Here is an 18,285-nt window from a genome sequence, read left to right on the forward strand (position 1 = left end):
TTTGGGCAGTGCACTGCAATAGGGTGGACAGCCAGACCCGGGTCGTGGACGACAGACAGAGTGACACCCATGAAGTGGATGACACTTTATGAGGCCAGAGGGGTATTCATTAGGTGCAGATCATTGCACAAATGTTTGCAACCGAAAACCATTTACCGTGAAAGCACCAAACGGGAGCAGACTGAGCCAATGAATATCAACTGGAATTTTGTTGGTAGAAACCTATTTGCTGTTTCGAATTTACTTCTGCAAAAATGTTTGCAACAGACCAAATGTTTTACAATGGTTTGCAACTACTGAATACATCCCAGGTCCCAGAGCCAGGGTGCAGGGCTGGAAAAGTATTTTAGGTCCATAAGGGCTATGCTAGGCTAACTGACAGGAGTAATTGAGTCAGATATGATTGACTTATACTGTTTTTGGTTGGACTGGCTCATAAATGTTAATTGTATATTTTGCAAAAGTGGTCTCACAATATACATAATATTTCCCAGGTGGTCATAATATGAGAACTTAGGATTTCTAGGGTTTGGGAAGGGGGTGTTCTGGGATTACGATGGGTACGAAACACTCCATCTAGACAACATGATGTGTTTAGGAGGGGAGACTCATCTGCAGAACAGTTAATAAACCGGAAGTTCTCATCTCTCTACACTTCAAAAAATATATTTTGTAACTATGTTGATCTGGTTTTCCTTCCTTAAAATAAGGTAAATTTTTCTTAACAAGCTAAAGTTCTATTAGAAAATACTGTTTGGTTTTAGAAAATGCGCCTTGAATATCAAGTAATTTGTCTTGTTCCATTGGCAGATTGTTTCACTTATTTCAAACAAAAATCTCCTCAAATATAGTTAGTTTTTTTCATTTCTAAAGACTTTTTTTGCAGTACATACGCTGTATACGGCAACAATACTACCTGCATAAACACAATTCAAATCTGTGTCAGTAGCAGTGCTATTGTGGATCATACGTTCTTCACTTGAGAGAAATTGCCGTTGTTCTAAACAGAAACCCTGAAAACAAACGTGAGTGAAGAAGGCCCAACCTCAGCAGTAGGCTACCATGAGACAGGGACGGGGACGGCGGTCAGTCACCAGCAGGCTGTGCTCTAGCTGCATCATTCCTCAGCGCACTCCACGGCCCTAACATTCATATTGACTTACTGAACATATTCGTTTAAGACATGGTTTTGTTTTTGTCTTTTGAACCGCATGGATTCATTCATTAAAACGTACTGGGGCTTGACAGGAACCAAGGAAAGGAAACAGTTAAGCAGCTGAGAGTGGAGTGGAGTTGGAAATGTCATTGTCAAATGTTTTCCCGGGTTTGTAAGGGTGTGTCTTCCCAACTGGGTCAAGCCCTCTCCCTGGTCGCTCCACAGCAAGGCAGTCATTATTCTACAGATTTTTTCACCTAATATACTAATGCAGAGAAAGTACATTCATTTCATTTTATATATATATATATATATATATATATATATATATATGTGTGTGTGTGTGTGTATATATATATATACACACACACCCACATTACATGTCACACCTATTCATTCAAGGGTCTTTCTTTTGTTTTACTATTTTCCACATTATACAATAATAGTGAAGACATCAAATCTATGAAATAACCCTTATGGAATCATGTAGTAACGTAATAAGTGTTAGAGAGATCAAACCATGGTACATTTTCCATATACATCAATATCCAACTTTTCAAAGTCAGCTGTTTTTCTGACAGTGACACAGCCGTTACACTGTAACACAGCACAGGAGCACAGGCCTGGCACAGCATTTTAGGAGATGCTCTCCAGACTCTGTGTCTCTGTCTGGAATCCCACTGTCACGCTGGCCCATGTACAGTGTTGTCAGGTTCAGGAAATGCACTCGCACTGTTGGGAAGTGTGGTATCAGCCCCTGGCCAGGACTGCCTTTCTGCTTCTTACGGGAAACAGGACGGTTCAGGGCTGGTGCTGTGGGCCGGAGCAACGTTGTTTTCATTTCATGCCGAGACAGAGGCTGGCCTTCCGTCCCTCACACACACACACACACTCATCTGGGAGCAGCAGCAACACATAACCCCATCAGACACACACACACACCACTCCTGACACTTCTTTTCAATAGTTGGCTCTTTGTATATTGTTTTATATTGTTGTTGCTAAGTCTCCATTTTGGCATGCATTCAGCTGTCTTGTTTTTCCCCTTCCACATAATGTATCACATAAACATGAAAAGAAACCTCACGTGCTAGTTTTGCAATATTGCCGAGCAGAAGTGCGTGCTAAAGAATGAAAATAACAGATCCTGGAGTTTTAGTGCGGGCCAAGCGACAGGGCCTGAATGTAACATTTAAGGGGAGAGGGATGGGCTGTGGAGAGCCCTGAATCAACCTGGGGTCAGATTAGTGTGTTCCTCCTAAGCCCAAACAGGATATTGTACAAAACACAGACACAGGTTCCTCTGGTTCTCTCTGTCTAGATAGACATTCACATTACAGACATGCAACACAGCCAGAGGTGGGGCTGATTTATTGATATTCAAGTCACAAGTTAGTTTTAAGTCACACAGCTTGAGAGACTCAAATCAAGCCTTAGACTCTGTATCATCTCTGTCTTTTTATTGAGGCACGTCTTTTTATTGAGGCACCCTTTTCACTATTTTGTTTTCAACATGTTTTGATTGTTTAATTATTGAAATGAAAAGTCAAGTCCAAATGTAAGCTTCTGAGGTAGGCAATTTTGCCTGCATGTTAATGTAACATTTCATTTCTGCAGATGTTTGTTGAATTTTGAACATCTGGTATGTCCTGAAAATCTAGTTACACTATGTAATGGTAGCTGACATGTATCTTGGGTTAGATTATAATTAATCTATATTATATTATATACAGTCTTTTTATACATAGGTAAAGCCTGAACTGTCCGTTTCTGAATAGAGTTTATACAAGGTCTGTGGTCTGTGTACCAAATGGAACCATATTCAATGGTTATGTAGTGTACTGCTTTTGACTAGAGGCTATAGAGCTTTGGTCAGAAGTATAATTTGGGACAAATCTTTCGCCACTATCCAACAAGTGTCAACCCCACTCTGCCAAATACTGGCTCTTCACACTCAGCTCATCAGAATGTGCTTGATAACCAAGAGCGATGAGTTGGTTATGCAAACATAGGCTGCTGCATCATCCTCCCTATTCACCCCCTCCATTACAGGTTGCTGCGTCATCCTCCCTATTCACCCCCTCCATTACAGGCTGCTCCCTCTTCACCCCCTCCATTACAGGCTGCTCCCTCTTCACCCCCTCCATTACAGGCTGCTCTGTCCTCCTCCCTATTCACCCCCTCCATTACAGGCTGCTCCCTCTTCACCCCCTCCATTACAGGCTGCTCCGTCCTCCTCCCTCTTCACCCCCTCCATTACAGGCTGCTCCGTCCTCCTCCCTCTTCACCCCCTCCATTACAGGCTGCTTCATCCTTCCTCTTCACCCCCTCCATTTCGGCCTGCTCCTTCCTCCTCCCTCTTCACCCCTCCATTACAGGCTGCTCCGTCTTCCTCCCTTTTCACCCCCCTCCATTAGAGCTTGCTCTGTCCTCCTTCTCCCTCTGCAACCCTCCATTACAGCCTGCTCTTTCCTCCTTCTACTCCTCTGACTACACCTCTGTCAAACACTGGGTGAATCCGTTCGGCCTTCCTCTCTCCTCACTCAGATGTTTTCTTTGGCCACCCTTTCCTCAGTTCCTTTATCCAATGATTTTCAGAAAGAAAACTGTGTCCCACAGAATAGTTATATTTATATAAAGAGTTTTTTATACCCTTCATATATTCAACAATGCATATGTTGTGCTTTTCGTCATAGTATTGTCAGTAACACTAAAGAGTGCTCATCCAAGGTAAGTCAGTCAGTCATCTGAGATCAAGGGTAGCTAATGTCAGTAGGGGGATCAACTGACTGCTGGATGACCAGGGGTGCTGCAGGCAGATGTGTTGGCTCAAGTCACATGACTTGGACTTGACCTTGTCCTGTGCTCTCACTTTGCTGAGTATTATTAAAATTAGCTCTATCACAAAACCAAGCCCAGCTAAAAAAAATTCCTTTGCAGTTCAGTTTGACATTAACATTTTACTACCCTAAAGATGCATTCAAAGACTTATCATTTTTTTTTGTATCAAACTAATCCTTAGCGACTGGACAGAACGCTCTTTATCTTGGGTTCTACCTTGATTGAGATCCCAGGTGACCAAGTGGCCGGAAGAAAACACTAAATGTGACAAGGCAAGGCATAAAGATATTATTACCCATCCCACAAATCTGGGCAGTGCTGGTCAATTGCACTGCCCTACGTGAGACCCCTTGGGCTAGTCTGCACGCAGGATTTGAACCCCAGTGTCCCAATGACGTCGCTAACTGCAAGAATGTAATGAGAAAAAAGTAAACAACTGTTGGCTCATAAACTACTTGTAGGATGAGGAACCATCTAACAACACTATGTTGTGAAATAGTGAACTATTCAGTAATTACTATACTTCACAAACACCTGTTGATATTTATTTATAAATGTTGATATTGATATTTATTTTAATGCTTTCTAACTGATTTGGAAAAGAGAATGATACCACTGTGTATATCCTAACAAGGCTCTGGACAATATGAGAAAATACTGCCTTTTTACAGATTCCAAATTCTACACATAAACTCTGCTGTGTGGGAAAATGTGAAGGTTGAATAAACTCTTTGTTTTGGGATGAGCCCAATCCTTTTTATTATTTCCCAATAGCTATATAAATGCCATTTAAACCTGAAAGCACACATTGTTATTCTCTGATAAGAATTTATTTTAAGTACTCTTGACGTTATTGTGTTAGTTTTGTGTCATTCAATAAAATCAGACCTAAAATGACCTGGGTTCTCGTTGAAAGAAAATAATGTTATTTTAAAATAAAACAGAAAATAAAAGCATACCATTATAGGAAACCCACCATCAAAATCCAATATGTTTTATCATATTACCACATTATACATAGTGTTCTAATAAACCCAGGAACAAGGGGATGTTGAGGGAACCACACACTGGAAATCCCCAAACTGAACTATTATCCGATGGTAAACCCCTTCAAAACCTCCCAAGGCCCTGGGACTCATACGGTAGCCTACATACCACATATAGAGTACACATGTGATGTGATCAAATGTGAACACATTCATGTGTACAAAACTGGTGCAATGGCCAATCAACCATACGCCCGCAATCACGCCCGCATCAACTTAATTATAACATCCCATGACATACAGACTGCGGTATAGGGAGGGCTAATATAATATTCTATCGACGTGGAAGGGAGCGTCATATTGAATGGCTGAAGAGTATGTCCCGGTATTACATGTCCCGGGGGGGGGTCCACTTCTCATTATTGTACTGTCTGACTGGTCTCCATGGCGGGAGGTCAGCATTCAGTCTTGACCCCAGAGGTTCTATTGGGTCACTTCTAATCACTTCAACATGTGAGGATTTTACGATGGTGTTCACAGGGGCGTACCATTGGCTTTTTGTATGATTTTGGGGTGTCCGACAGCCTGTGCTGACCCGTGTTCTCATGGAAATGTGTTTCATTACCAAGTAAATGTAGGTTAAAAATGGCCTTCTACTCCACTGTCTGGCGCAGCCTGTGGCGAGAGGGGATGGGAGGGGTCATTCGGGGTGGGGGTTTCAATAAGGAGTCTCGGTGTGTGCTGATGAGCTTCAGCAAACAAGCCAGTGGGGCTTCGTTACGCGTTCTGGGTGTCGACACTGGAGCTCCCTGCCTCCCACTGATGATGTGGGACTGCTGAGCTGTGAGATTAGTCAATAGTCCTGAGTAGTGGGAATGTCACCAACTGGATTCTTCTTAGATTGCATTTTACTATAGAAAAAGAGGGGGCAGTTGTTGAGAGAATGTGTTGCATGACACAACATGACAGAGGAAATAATTAGGGTGAAAACAGGAAAGTGAAGTTTATAGAATAAAAGACTGTTTACTGAGTAGTTGGCATACTTTCAGTTAATTCCTAGAAGAAAAAAAAATTGTTCACAGACTAAAGTGTCATTTTCCAAATGAAACTTGAGTTTCAGGAGGAAATTCCAGTTCCAGTCACTAGAATTGCTTGTGGCTTGTCAGAAAATCTGTCGCTTGTATTACTTTGTCCTTCTGGGTTCAGAGGGACGTGTTTTGCTGCCGCTTGTGCTTCGTGTCACTGAGTCCAATCCGTCAGAACAGAGACGGGGCCTAGCCAGCCTCACTCTGGTGATAGTCTTCTCAGTATTCATGGTGTTTAGCTGCTCCCATGTCTGCCACCTCACACCACTTGGCTGTAAGCAGAGCCCTGGCTGCTCTCCCCACTGTGAAGGAGAAAGCGGAGCCACGTTGGTCATGGTTAGGAAGCGGTAGGGTTGAAAAACGCTGGTAATTTCCCCCTGAATTTCCTGGTTTTCCAGAAAGGCTTCCCCGGGTTGGAGGTTTCCTGGAATTAAGAGAGTATGAACAGGAATCCTTCACAAGAACCAGGGAATATAGGAAAGTTACTGTAATGTTGCACCCCAGAGAGGGGGAGGCTAGCGGGGTGGGTGGAGGTTGGTTAAACCGCCATTTCTCAACCGTATTATTTGTGCCAGAGAACGGCACGTTATGGTCCCTCCTACTCGGGGGACTGCTTCCATTTAGACCAAGGAGAGCCCGGCCAGCTTGCCCACCCCGGGCCCGGTATGAGATGACCCTCCCTGACAGCTACACGCTCGGCCGCCCACACTCCGCTGCACTGCCTCTCCTCAGCCCTCTGTTAACGGCACGCTCCCTCTCTCCCTCCCTCTTTCTGCAGCTCTCGTTCCCCCTCGGTATAATCAGGAGGAGTGAGTGGAGCCTCTGAGCTGTTCCACATGTGTAGGGAGCGTCAGGACAAATTAGGCCGCTCTGACAAAGGGCCTTTTACACCACAGGTGGATGACAGGGCGATTGTGGCTGCTGTTGCACCGAGCCAGCCAGTCAGTCAGCCAGTCAGCCTTAAAATCAGGCAGTCAGCTAGCCAGGCAGACAGCTAGCCAGATAGTCAGCTAGCCAGTTAGGCAGCCAACTAGTCGGTTCTAGAATACTGACATCAAGTATTTATACAGGAAGTAAACGGTTCATGTGTTGCATCTCCCTAATCCCAAAATCTCCATCCCATGCCAAGTGTCTTTGAGGAGTGAAGCGTACGGTAGGCCAGCAGTTTGTAGTGTTTTGGAAGCCATTGTTTACACCTCTCCCTCTCGCTCAAAGTTCACTGCATTTTTCTCAGGCAGTCGTCACTTTGCAAATCCAAGCACCAGAGAGCCTCTCTATCTTCTCCTGCTATCACACCTACTGCTGGGCGCCGCCGCCGTGGCAACCATAATGCATCTGCAACCCGCCCCTTCTCCTTTGCCGAATTATTACTGCTAATCCTCCTAATTGTTCAGTTTCATAAAATGGCCCCCGGTCTGCTTGGAACTAATTCTGTCTGGGCATTCAGTTTAATTCGCCACACTAGTCCTAAGCCCTTCTGAAGCAGAATGCCCCCCTAAAGAATATAAACCCATTATCTTCCCTGCTGCATCGCGGAACACTGACTGACTTGTGCTGGGAGTTGTTCCTCAAGATTCCATGGAGCATTCTTGTGACGTCTGGACATTACTCTAATGAGTTGGGATAATGCGCAGAGAGGTATCATGACCGGACCGCCGCAGCCGCTCTTCGGTAACAACGAGTGACGCGTATGCGTATTAGCCGCCACAAGCACAAAATTAATGGCGATGGGGATACAGGCCGAAAATGGCTAAGCGGCGGTGAACCTGCGGATTTAAATCAAAAAACCGCCAGCATTTACCAAGAAAATCAACGCGTTGTTTAATTATGGGACGTTCTATCAAACACTGGATTATGCTGGAATGTGTTTGTGTGGAATAATACTGGGAGCCTTCTCACTGGACCTGGCCGTGGGGGGCGGGGCGGCAGTGATAATCCGCATTGGCAAAGCCGATGCATTTAGTGAAATTATTCCAAGCCCCTGGGCTCACATTGAACAAGCACTTGTCTGAGCTCCCGACGGACAACAATGCAACCATTCAGTGCCACTTGCGGCTCAGAGGGGTATTTCAGGTGTGAATCGGCTGTGTGGCCGATGGTTTGAGGTGAATGACCTGGGACCTGACCCACCGGTCTGGAGAAGACAGCGCCACGCTGTCCTGCCAAGGCACACCGTCTCTACGCTGCCACAGCTTGACTCCATCTTCGCATTAGAATCACCCTGCCTGGACATTGGGCACCTCAGACAAGGAGAGAGAGATGGAAGGAGCCATATAGAGGAAGAGGGAAAGGTTGAGACTAAGGGAGCGAACAGAGGAGAAGATAGGGTGAAAGGAAAGGATAGAGAGTGGAAAAGAGAGAGATTGTTCCTAATAGCTAACCTTTCCTCTCCTCCCTCCTCCCCTCTAGTAACGTGCTTTTAATCCTATATTCCTGTCTGTGTGGGTGAGCAGCCGCCACTGCCTTTGATGAGAATCTGCCTGTGATGCGCTGACAGGCCTTTTGAAGTGGAGGGCCGGGGGTCTGCGGAGGGGGGAGGGCTACAGGGGAGCTGGCTGATCGGCCCTTTGATGTGAGAGGGTGAGGAGGGCGGTTGCACGCTGCCCTGCATGGATCTGTCAGTAGCACAGCTGCACAGCCCACTGAGGACGCCCTCACCGACCAACCTGGCCAACTGACTGCCTGACTGACCCACTGGGCTAAATGACCCACCAGGTTAAATGACCCACCGGGCTAAATGACCCACCAGGTTAAATGATTCACCGGGCTAAATGACCCACCGGGCTAAATGACCCAACAGGCTAAATGACCCACCAGGCTAAATGACCCACCAGGTTAAATGATTCACCGGGCTAAATGACCCACCGGGCTAAATGACTCACCGGGCTAAATGACCCACCAGGCTAAATGACCCACCAGGCTAACCGATCGCCTGACTTACCTGACTGACTGAAAAACCCACTTGACATACCTGGCTAACTGACCGCCTGCTAACTTGATGACGCAAAACACCTTTTTTACTGCATTAACAGCACCACGGACAGCAGATCAATTGACCACAGAATCTGACATTTGTGGTTACAGAGCAGTGAAGCTGTACAGTGAAGGTGCAGGAACACCCAGATCTCATAAAAACGAAATATAATACCATATCTGATGTTGCATTACATTATGGTTAATGAAGCACAGGAACCATGGCTTACTGACTCATTTATAGACATGCATCAGCGCATGTTGTAGTTACGTTGCGTAAATTGTCTTTGTGGTGGTAAGAGAATGGTTAATTTGAGGGATAGTTTGTTGCGCTGATGGTTGGATTGATAATAAAATTCTAGCTAGCTGGAGATATCTCATCTCATTGTTAGTGTTAGTTTATTGGCTCATAAGAACAGTACCAGTTGTGCATTTTGCATTAAATGTAACTTCTGGGTGAACTTTGAGTTGACATTATTATTCAATTTTCCTTGTATATTTCTTTCATTTACTATCAATGTCTCACAGAGCACTTAGTAAACGGAATCTGTGTACAGTAAATGTGCCCCTGGGAATTTTGTCAAGCCAATTGTCAAATGGAACCTGTTTTCTCTAGTTGCAAGAAAATCATTTAAACCGACTGTGCGTTCTGCCCTGTTGCTTTCATTTGTGTTCAAACCCTGGCTAAACTCTCAACCTGCCTATCAGGGGCCTAAGGACGCTTAGCTTGCAAAAAGCCACACTGTGGCTCATTTTCCTGTGTAAGAATTAGAAATCAGTTCCCCCTTCAGATCACAAGGAATGTGGATATAGAGTTCAGTGAGGATCTGGTCCTTGACCAGCACTGTTTCAGAATGTCAACAGTGTGCTTTGTAGCAGGGAGCATCAATTGGAACAGACACAGTCCCAGTGTTCAGGCTTTTAACCATTCATTTAAATTTGGTTGGATTGTATTTCTAATGAGCTGCTAAAATAATAATTTAAGGAGTTACAGAATAATAAAATTCACTCCAGACATATTTTGTAAAGAGATACAAACTGCAATATAAAAACAGTGCATTTAAAAGCACAAAAGTTAACAACATGTGGTCAGATCTGGGATTTTTTTTTTTTTTAAATGGTGCTATAAATCTATATGAATCCATGTAATGTTAAAAACATTGAATTCCACTCGGCAGTGTCTGAACATGAACAAACTTTATGTAAAGGCATGTTGCTTGTTTACATTCCCATTAGTTCCGACCTCCTCTCCCAGATGTCTTCTCCGTTAACCTTTGGCTTCAGTCGAGTGTACATCACATTGATTTATATCTCTCTCCTTTATCCTGCGTATATCAAAGTGGTTTGCCAATATGGCTGGCTAAGGCCTGAACAGAGCTGAAGAACATAGACAGCCTCCTAACAAACAAGTCTGTTTACACTAAGCAACATACAGGCATCATGGTGCTGGTTGTTCAGAGGGGAGGAGCCAGGACAGAAGAGGGACAACGTGTGGTGGGCCCCTTTAAGAAGAGAGAAAAACAGAGTTGTGTTGTGAACTCCCTGAACCCAGCTAGCTGCTACTCAATGGGGGAGGGGAACAAACTTGTTTTGAGGATTGCCCTGCCTCACAGCTTCAGAATAGCAACTCTGTCACGGCTCCGTCATGTCTATGAAACATGAGCCCAGGTTTAACAACTCGCGGTGATCAATGAGACACGCTACACTGCCTCCAGCGTCACGTCGGCAAAGAGTCGCTGAGGTAAAGCAGATGCACAGAAATTGGCACACAATTATATGCAAATTCACAAACTGCACCAGTCATCCTGAACTGCACCATCCCTAGAGAATCATTCCAGATTTCCATGTCACATCAGTTTGGACAGTTTTGAGGAGATGCGAAAAATGACCCAACATGTTTCTGTTTAGATTTCACTTTGGCTTGGACACATTTTTCATGTGGTTGTAATAATATCAGTTTTTATGACGCGGACAAAGATAGCCACTTTGCCGTCCGTCCGTAACCGCGCACTGCATTCTTTCATAGAAATCACATTTCTCCACTTTTGTTCCCCAGTCAAAATGGACATTTGGTGTATCATTTTCCCGCAGGAAATGCTTAACTCGGCAGGAATGATTATTATATTATGTGGGAGGAATTAGACCTAGTCAGTGTTCAGTACTTCTCCTTTAGGAAGATAAGCGCGACATGCTGCTTTGAGAAAAACTCCACTGTTGCTTGACTTCAATGTTCGTAGCCTTAGTTCAACATGGTTCCATCCTGCTCATTGTGCAGCACAGCAGAACCCACCAACAGTGATAAAGCTCGACGGTCTGGCCGCAGTATCAGTGGATGCTTCTGTCTCCGCCCTCCGCCGTCACTAATACAGGCAACGGATGTTGCAGATACAGAGGTGCCTTGCGCTGTCTGATTTTGTCTAGGTAATGTCGGGCGGAGCGTGAAGGCGGCGGTAACGAGTGTTCAGTGTAGGCCTCGGTGTACTCTGGGATATGAACACATCTGTGTGCAGTTAGCACAGGCTCGTGTCAAAGCTGGGAAGAGGAGGATCCTCGGGTTCTTAGCTTGACCAGTCAACCGCTATCTCATAGCACTTGTGGTTAGTAACCATGGCAATGCTGCGAAAAGGCGGTTTCCTGAGACTTTTGTTTGGGGAAGTTGGCTCGACGGAGTCGGCCCAGCGTTGTAACCCAGATATTATTTTTAGACAGCAGCCCGAGGCCTGGTCGGTTGTTAATGCAAGATATGAACTGAGTGACTTGCAGTCTTTCCCCCTTCAAGCAGAACAGCGAGGCCGGGCTGAGACAAAATGCAAAGCAGGGATTCTCGTAGAATTTGTACCTCGTGGCCATTGACATTTTGCACCATTCTGTAGCTCTTCCTTCAGTCTGACTTCTTTTTAAACCCATCTCATTTCTCATACCCATTTGGTGAAGAGGTTTTCAATAATGACCCTTTAATATATGAAATTCTTCGGCAGTCACCCCTCGTGTCAGGGCTCAGTGGGGCGGATCAACAGTAATACTATGTATGAGATGACTTTGTGTTTCCCCAACCGTCAGCTGTGTTGTCCCAGCCGTTGCTCTGTCCTTTCATAGCTCTACTCTGTGTGTGTCAGGCTCTAATAAACAGCCTTTCTGCCCGCTATGACTCACTGTGAAGGTCACGGCTATTATAGATGTGGAAGTCTTATGCCGTGGGCAACTGCTGGGCTTGAGGTGCCCCGGGCTGGGATGGTCTTTAGATGGAGCAGTGGTCATGTTTTTAAAAATGACGTCTTCAACACTAATCTTTTTTTCTTCTTTTTACATTTATTTTTGCTGTCTACCCATGCAAATGTAACACATAATGTAATTTGCTTGTCAAGCGAGAGGGAAGGCCATTATTTATGTACACGTACGTTTTCATTGCTTGTTCTCTCCACCTGTCTTTGAACCTGTTCATTCAAGTGATGAAAGGCCAATAAGACACTTCACCCATCACATTATATCGCCATCAGAATCATTCAACTTAACTTATATCTGCTACTTCAGAAACCAAACCAAATCCTTTTTAATTTCTATTTGTTCATTAGCTATAGAGAATGAATCCTTTGTGATTCTTGAACTTGGATTTGAGGCAAGATGGGCAGGGTACTAGTGTAACAGAGTTAAGAATGTACCTTAAGCTTACACCACAACTAGCTTGAAATGTCGAAGACGGGGCTATACAATTGGTAAGTTTTGTTGAGCTCAAACGGTTGGAACGTCGAGGAGGGTGGTAACGTGTTGCAAAGTGGAGGACCGTGTGCTCGCTCCCAGCGTAGAGCAAGGTGAACGTTCAGTGGAGGAGGCTAAACTGTCGGTTTCACACTTTGTCGGTTTCAACTGGATGTTATTGATTTCTGAGAAAGCGGGCCCTCATTGGCTGATGGCAATAGCGGATGCTAGTGTTGTAGTAGAGCTGAACCAAATGGACATAATCGAAAACATTATTGTCATGTTGTTTTATATCCTAATTTCAAAGTGATAAATTAGGACCCAGTTTACATTTTCAGTGATCCCCATCCATGAAATCATGGCTGTTGACTGTCTGTGTCTGTAAGTAAATGTAATGTAAGGGTCGAATGACTTTACTTTATATAAAACCAGTGATTGACCCTGAGTTTTCTTTCTTGACTCACACAGAGGAAAATGAGAAGAACCAGTCAAACAAACCTTTGGGAAGGCAAAAGACACAGAAAGGGAGGATGTGAAGGGATGACGGAGGGAGAAATAGTAGATATTGCCAAGGAAAAGACACTCAGAAATGTAGCCTAGACATTTGGATTATGTTTAGACTTTCCTAGCTCAGTTAAACCCAAACAACCAGGACCGTCTCGAACACATCACTGCCCGACTCCAATGGCTGTGGTGCCGCAGAGACGAGAGAGGTCTATGAGAGAGAGTGAGCTCGTCTGCACTCGTCTGACGACCCCATAGGCATTCGCACCTGCTGCTTTGATTGACTCCGTTTGAGCTTCTGTGGCCAAGGCTTTAGGAGTTCAGCTGTGATCTCTGTAGCCCTATCGCAGACAGACACACACACACACTTCAATCCCTTTTTGATGAGATGCCTCCTTTTGATCCTGCTGACACCAGCAGATCAAGCCCTCACTCAAAGTGTTCCTTCAACTGTCAGATCTTAGACTAGATACGTCCTACACTCACACTTGGCAACAACATTACATCTGGGCACTACAGTTAGATTTCAAACAATGTTTCTTTTTTCACAGTAAATGCATTTGCTTAAGTATATTTGTGATGATGTCCCTGGTGTGCTGTAGTATTTACATTTCATAAGGGATCAGTAGCTTTTTTAAATATTGCTCAGTGTTATGCCCAGTTCTGAGAAGGATGTTATACCATTTCTTTAATAAGCGATTAAAGCTAATACATTAACTCATAGGGAACATTGTTTATTTATCTCAAAGCAAAAAAGTACTTAAAGTTAAAACCTACGTAAATTGTCTCTGCTTCTTAGTAATAAGGGGGAAAGACTCAAACAGAGACGTAATAAACAGTGACTGTTTGTCTCCAGATTATTGTTTTTGGGAGGCATCCAGTTTCTTGTGGATTTCCTGACAGATTATTTCTCTTCCAAGTCTCAAGTATTCTCAAGTGGCCTTAGAGCTTGTTTTTGAAAATGCAACACAGTATTATGCAGTATACACCCCCCCTTGCATAATGCAGATTAGTTTGTGATTCTATTTCAACAGAGAACAAGACGTGGCATGAAATTGCCCAGTCTTTTCATTACATCACACTCCGAGATATACCATCATCCCTAACGTTCTGTTGGAGGAACTCTCCCTCAGCTCATTTGCATGAATATGAAATGTTTTAATGGATGTGATGAGCCCTATCCATTACGGGGTCACTTCCCGGCCATAATGGCCGTGCCTATAATCAGCTTCGCTCAAAAAAGAAGCACCATGTCGAGAGAAAATATTCACTGGTCTTGTTCACTGTGTCTAATATCTGTTGGGCACAATGAGGCTTCTCATTCTGGGATGAGTGGCAAGAGTTCATTCTTTATAGTTGGGACCTGCGTTTGACCTCACAGTGCGCTGCCTGTGTGGGTAGCTGGCTGGGTGGGATGCTGACTGGGAGGTATTCTGGCTTGGTTGGTTGGGATGCTCTCTTGTTTGGGGGTTAGCTGGCTGGGTGTGGTGCTGCCTTGGTTAGGTGGGTAGATGGCTGTGTTGGCTGGGTAACTGGCTGGGTGGGATGCTGGCTGGGTGGGTTACTTGCTAGGTTGGGTTGGTAGCTGGCTAGGTAGGATGCTGGCTGGGTGGGATACTAGCTTGATTGAGTGGGTAGCTGGCTGGGTAGCTGGCGGGGTGGGATGCTGGCTGGGTGGGATACTGCTTGGGTGGATTGCTGGCTATGGTGGTTGTGTAGCTGGCTGGCTGTCTGGCTGGTTTGAGTGTGGTGCTGTGGCTGCCAAGTGACAACCTGTGACACTTTCGATTAGACTCAATCTGAATGAGCCAGGACACTGAGAACAATACACATTATCCTGACTGCTGCAGTGTGTAGGAACAGGCCTGGGAAACCTGTCAAGCTCTCCTCAGCATGTTGGTTCTATGTGATGTGATCAAGATCAAGAGGAGATCAAGAGTTTAAATGAACATCATCCCACACATACTGGCCAGACAAGATGACAGCCTGACAAAATGGTTATAGTTTTCCAATTTGGAGAGGTTATTTGAGAGAGAGGGCCGAGTGAAGGAGTCAAGGAGGGGTCACTCATGATTGACAGGAGGTAATCTTCAGTACTGGGGAAACCTGTCTGCCTGGCTGACACAGAGGGCAAAGTCAAATAGCAGTACACACACGCACATTATCATAATAATAATTTTTTCCCAGTGTTTTTGGGGACGTGGTGTTTTTGCTTTAGTATGATATCTCACGTTCAGTATGGGCTCACCCTACTTACATTAATTCTATTTATCTTCCATATGCACAGCTCGACTCAACCAACCCAGTCCATAACGGAAAGGTCCGTTTGATTTCCCGTTGTTATGAGAGATGAAATGAATTAGCAGGTTTGGGGTCAGTAATGACACTCATACTGTACAAACATCCCACATCCGCCAGCTTGGGGCCCCGGGCGTGGCTCCACCTCCTGTCAGGGACCCCGGCCTGCCAGACAGACACACACCAGCCAAGTGGAAAACCTGAGCTCACCTCCCCAATGCATCTGCATGCATAGCACTTAGGGCTCTGCTTCTGAACTGAAAGCCATTGACGTGTGGGTGCGTTTGCGTGCGTGCGTGCATGCGTGTTCGTGTGTGGGTTCCTCTTTTTTTATGTGTGAATTTGAAGGAGACTTCTGACTCCAGATGGCGAGGTGAAGGAATCAGAGATCAAGTAAACACGACACAACAACAGGTGTCTCTTTAACTTTGCAGCTGGCTGTACTGTACCCTGCTTTTTTACTCTCCTTCTTAGCAGCTTAATGCTCGTCGCACCTCTCTTCTCTTGCACCTCACACCTACTCACTCTCTCTCTCTCTCTCCACTCTCCTCTCTCTCTCCTCTTTCTCCACACCCCTCTCCTCTCTTCACACCTCCCCTCTCCTTTCTCCTCACGTCTTCTCTCTCCTCTTTCTGTCCTACCCTTCACCACGCTTTGTCTCAGGTGTGTGCAGGTTTGATATTTAGAAGTGCAGTCAACAGACAACAGACAACAGACATTTCTGTGTGTGTTTGTGTGTTTAGATGCTCACCCATGTGTGTGTGTGCGCGTTTGTGGCTGAGCGTCCTTGTGCAAGCAGGTCTGTGCGCGTGTACGTGTGCGTGTGTGTGTGTGTGTATGTATTAGTCCGACAGCTGTAGAGGCACTGATGAGTGAGGCCTAGACAGTGACAGGGGAAAGCACCTTGCCAACTCTTTGCTCAACAGGAAACGCTGAGGTGTGGTAAGGCGGAGCACCAACGGTAACAACAAGCCCCCACATGAAAACACAGTGCAGTGCAGGGGCCTGTGGTCTCAGCTCCAGCTCTCACACAACGCAGGTGCACGTCCCTCTATTATGTACAGATGGGCTGCTAAGAAGGTGTTCTAGTGATTATGTGGTTTTAGAAAGTATTCAGACCCCTTCACCTCCTTCACATTTTTTTGTGTTACCGATTGAATTTAGACTTTAGTATTGACAAAGCAAAAATATGTTTTTAGAAATATGGACTAATTTATTGAAAAGTATTTAGACCCTTTCCCATGTCACTCCAGATTGAGTTCAGATACTTCCTTTGTCCTTGAGACATCTCTAGAACTTGATTTTACTAAACCTGGGGCAAATTCAATTGATTGGACATTTAGGGATGCACATATTTGTCTATATGAGTTTGCATGTCTTGAAGTCCAAAGAAATCTCTTTAGAGCTCTCAGATACTGTAAAATTGTTTCAATGCATAGATATGGGGAAGGACATTTTAAAACTTGCTAAAGCATTGAAAGTTCCCAGGAGCACAGTGGGCTCCATCACAAGCTTGTAAAAGTTTGGAAGCATTTGGCTAATACCGTCACTATTGTGATACATGGTGGTCGGAGCATCATGCTATGGGGATGCTTCCCTTTTAGCAGGGAATATGAGACTGATCAAGATCAGGGGAAGGATGAAGTGAACAAAATCCAGAGAGGTCAGTGAATTAAAACTGATCCAGAGCGTGTAGGACATACGATTGGGGTGAAGATTCACCATGAAAACAACAAAGCTCAGACAATATTGGAGTAGCTTTGAGATATGTCTGCAAATGTCTGAGTGTTCCAGTCAATGCCCAGACTTGAACCCCATTGAATTATGTGGGGAGACCTTAAGATCACAGTTCACTGATGTTCACTGAGTGGTTCTAGAGAGGAAGAATGGGGGAAAACTGACAAAAATACAGGTGTGCAAAGCTGGTAGAGCCTTCCCCTAGAAGACTTAAAGCTGTGATTGCAGTCAAATGCACCTCTACAAAGGATCTAAATACTTATGTATTATAATAATAATATATATGTAAACTTATGAATACTTTTATATTATTACAGCCCTCTTTCCAAAAAAGTTGGGATGTTGTGTAAAATGCTAATAAAAACAGAATGCAATATTATGTGCATTTATTCCAATATTTAATTGAAAATAGTACAAAGACAACATATCAAATGTTGAAACTGAGAAATGTTATTGTTTTTAGAAAAATACTTGCCCATTTGTAATTAAATGCCAGCAGCATGTTTCAAAAAAGTTGCGACAGGGGCATGTTTACCACTATGTTGCATCACCTCTTCATTATATAATACTCTGTAAGCGTTTGGGAAATGAGGAGACCAATTGCTCTAGTTTTGAAAGTGAAATGTATTCCCATTTTTGCTTGATACAGGATTTCAGCTGCTCAACAATTCGGGGTCTCATAATTCGCCAAATGTTTTCAATGGGTGACAAGTCTGGACTGCAGGCAGGCCAGTTTAGCACCCAGACTCTTTTCCTATGGAGCCATGCTGTTGTATGTGCAGAATGTGGTTTGGCATTGTCTTGCTGAAATAAGCAAGGCCTTCCCTGAAAAAGACAGTCTGGATGACAGCATATTTTGCTCCAAAACCTGTATATTTTGTTCTGCATTAATTGTGCCTTCACCGATGTGCAAGTCATCCATGCCTTGTGCCCTAATGCACCCCCATACCATCACGGATGCTGGCTCTTGAACTGTGCGCTGATAAGAAGCCGGATGGTCCCTCTCCTC

General features: G+C 44.6%; 1 protein-coding gene across 2 annotated transcripts in view; it reads left to right on the forward strand.

Moving 5' to 3' along the window:
* Positions 1-18,285, forward strand: part of kcnq1.2 (potassium voltage-gated channel, KQT-like subfamily, member 1.2) — a 206,468-nt gene that overhangs the window by 76,454 nt on the left and 111,729 nt on the right. The window lies entirely within an intron of this gene.

The sequence above is a fragment of the Esox lucius genome, chromosome 19 (assembly GCF_011004845.1).
Source record: "Esox lucius isolate fEsoLuc1 chromosome 19, fEsoLuc1.pri, whole genome shotgun sequence".
NCBI lineage: Eukaryota > Metazoa > Chordata > Actinopteri > Esociformes > Esocidae > Esox > Esox lucius.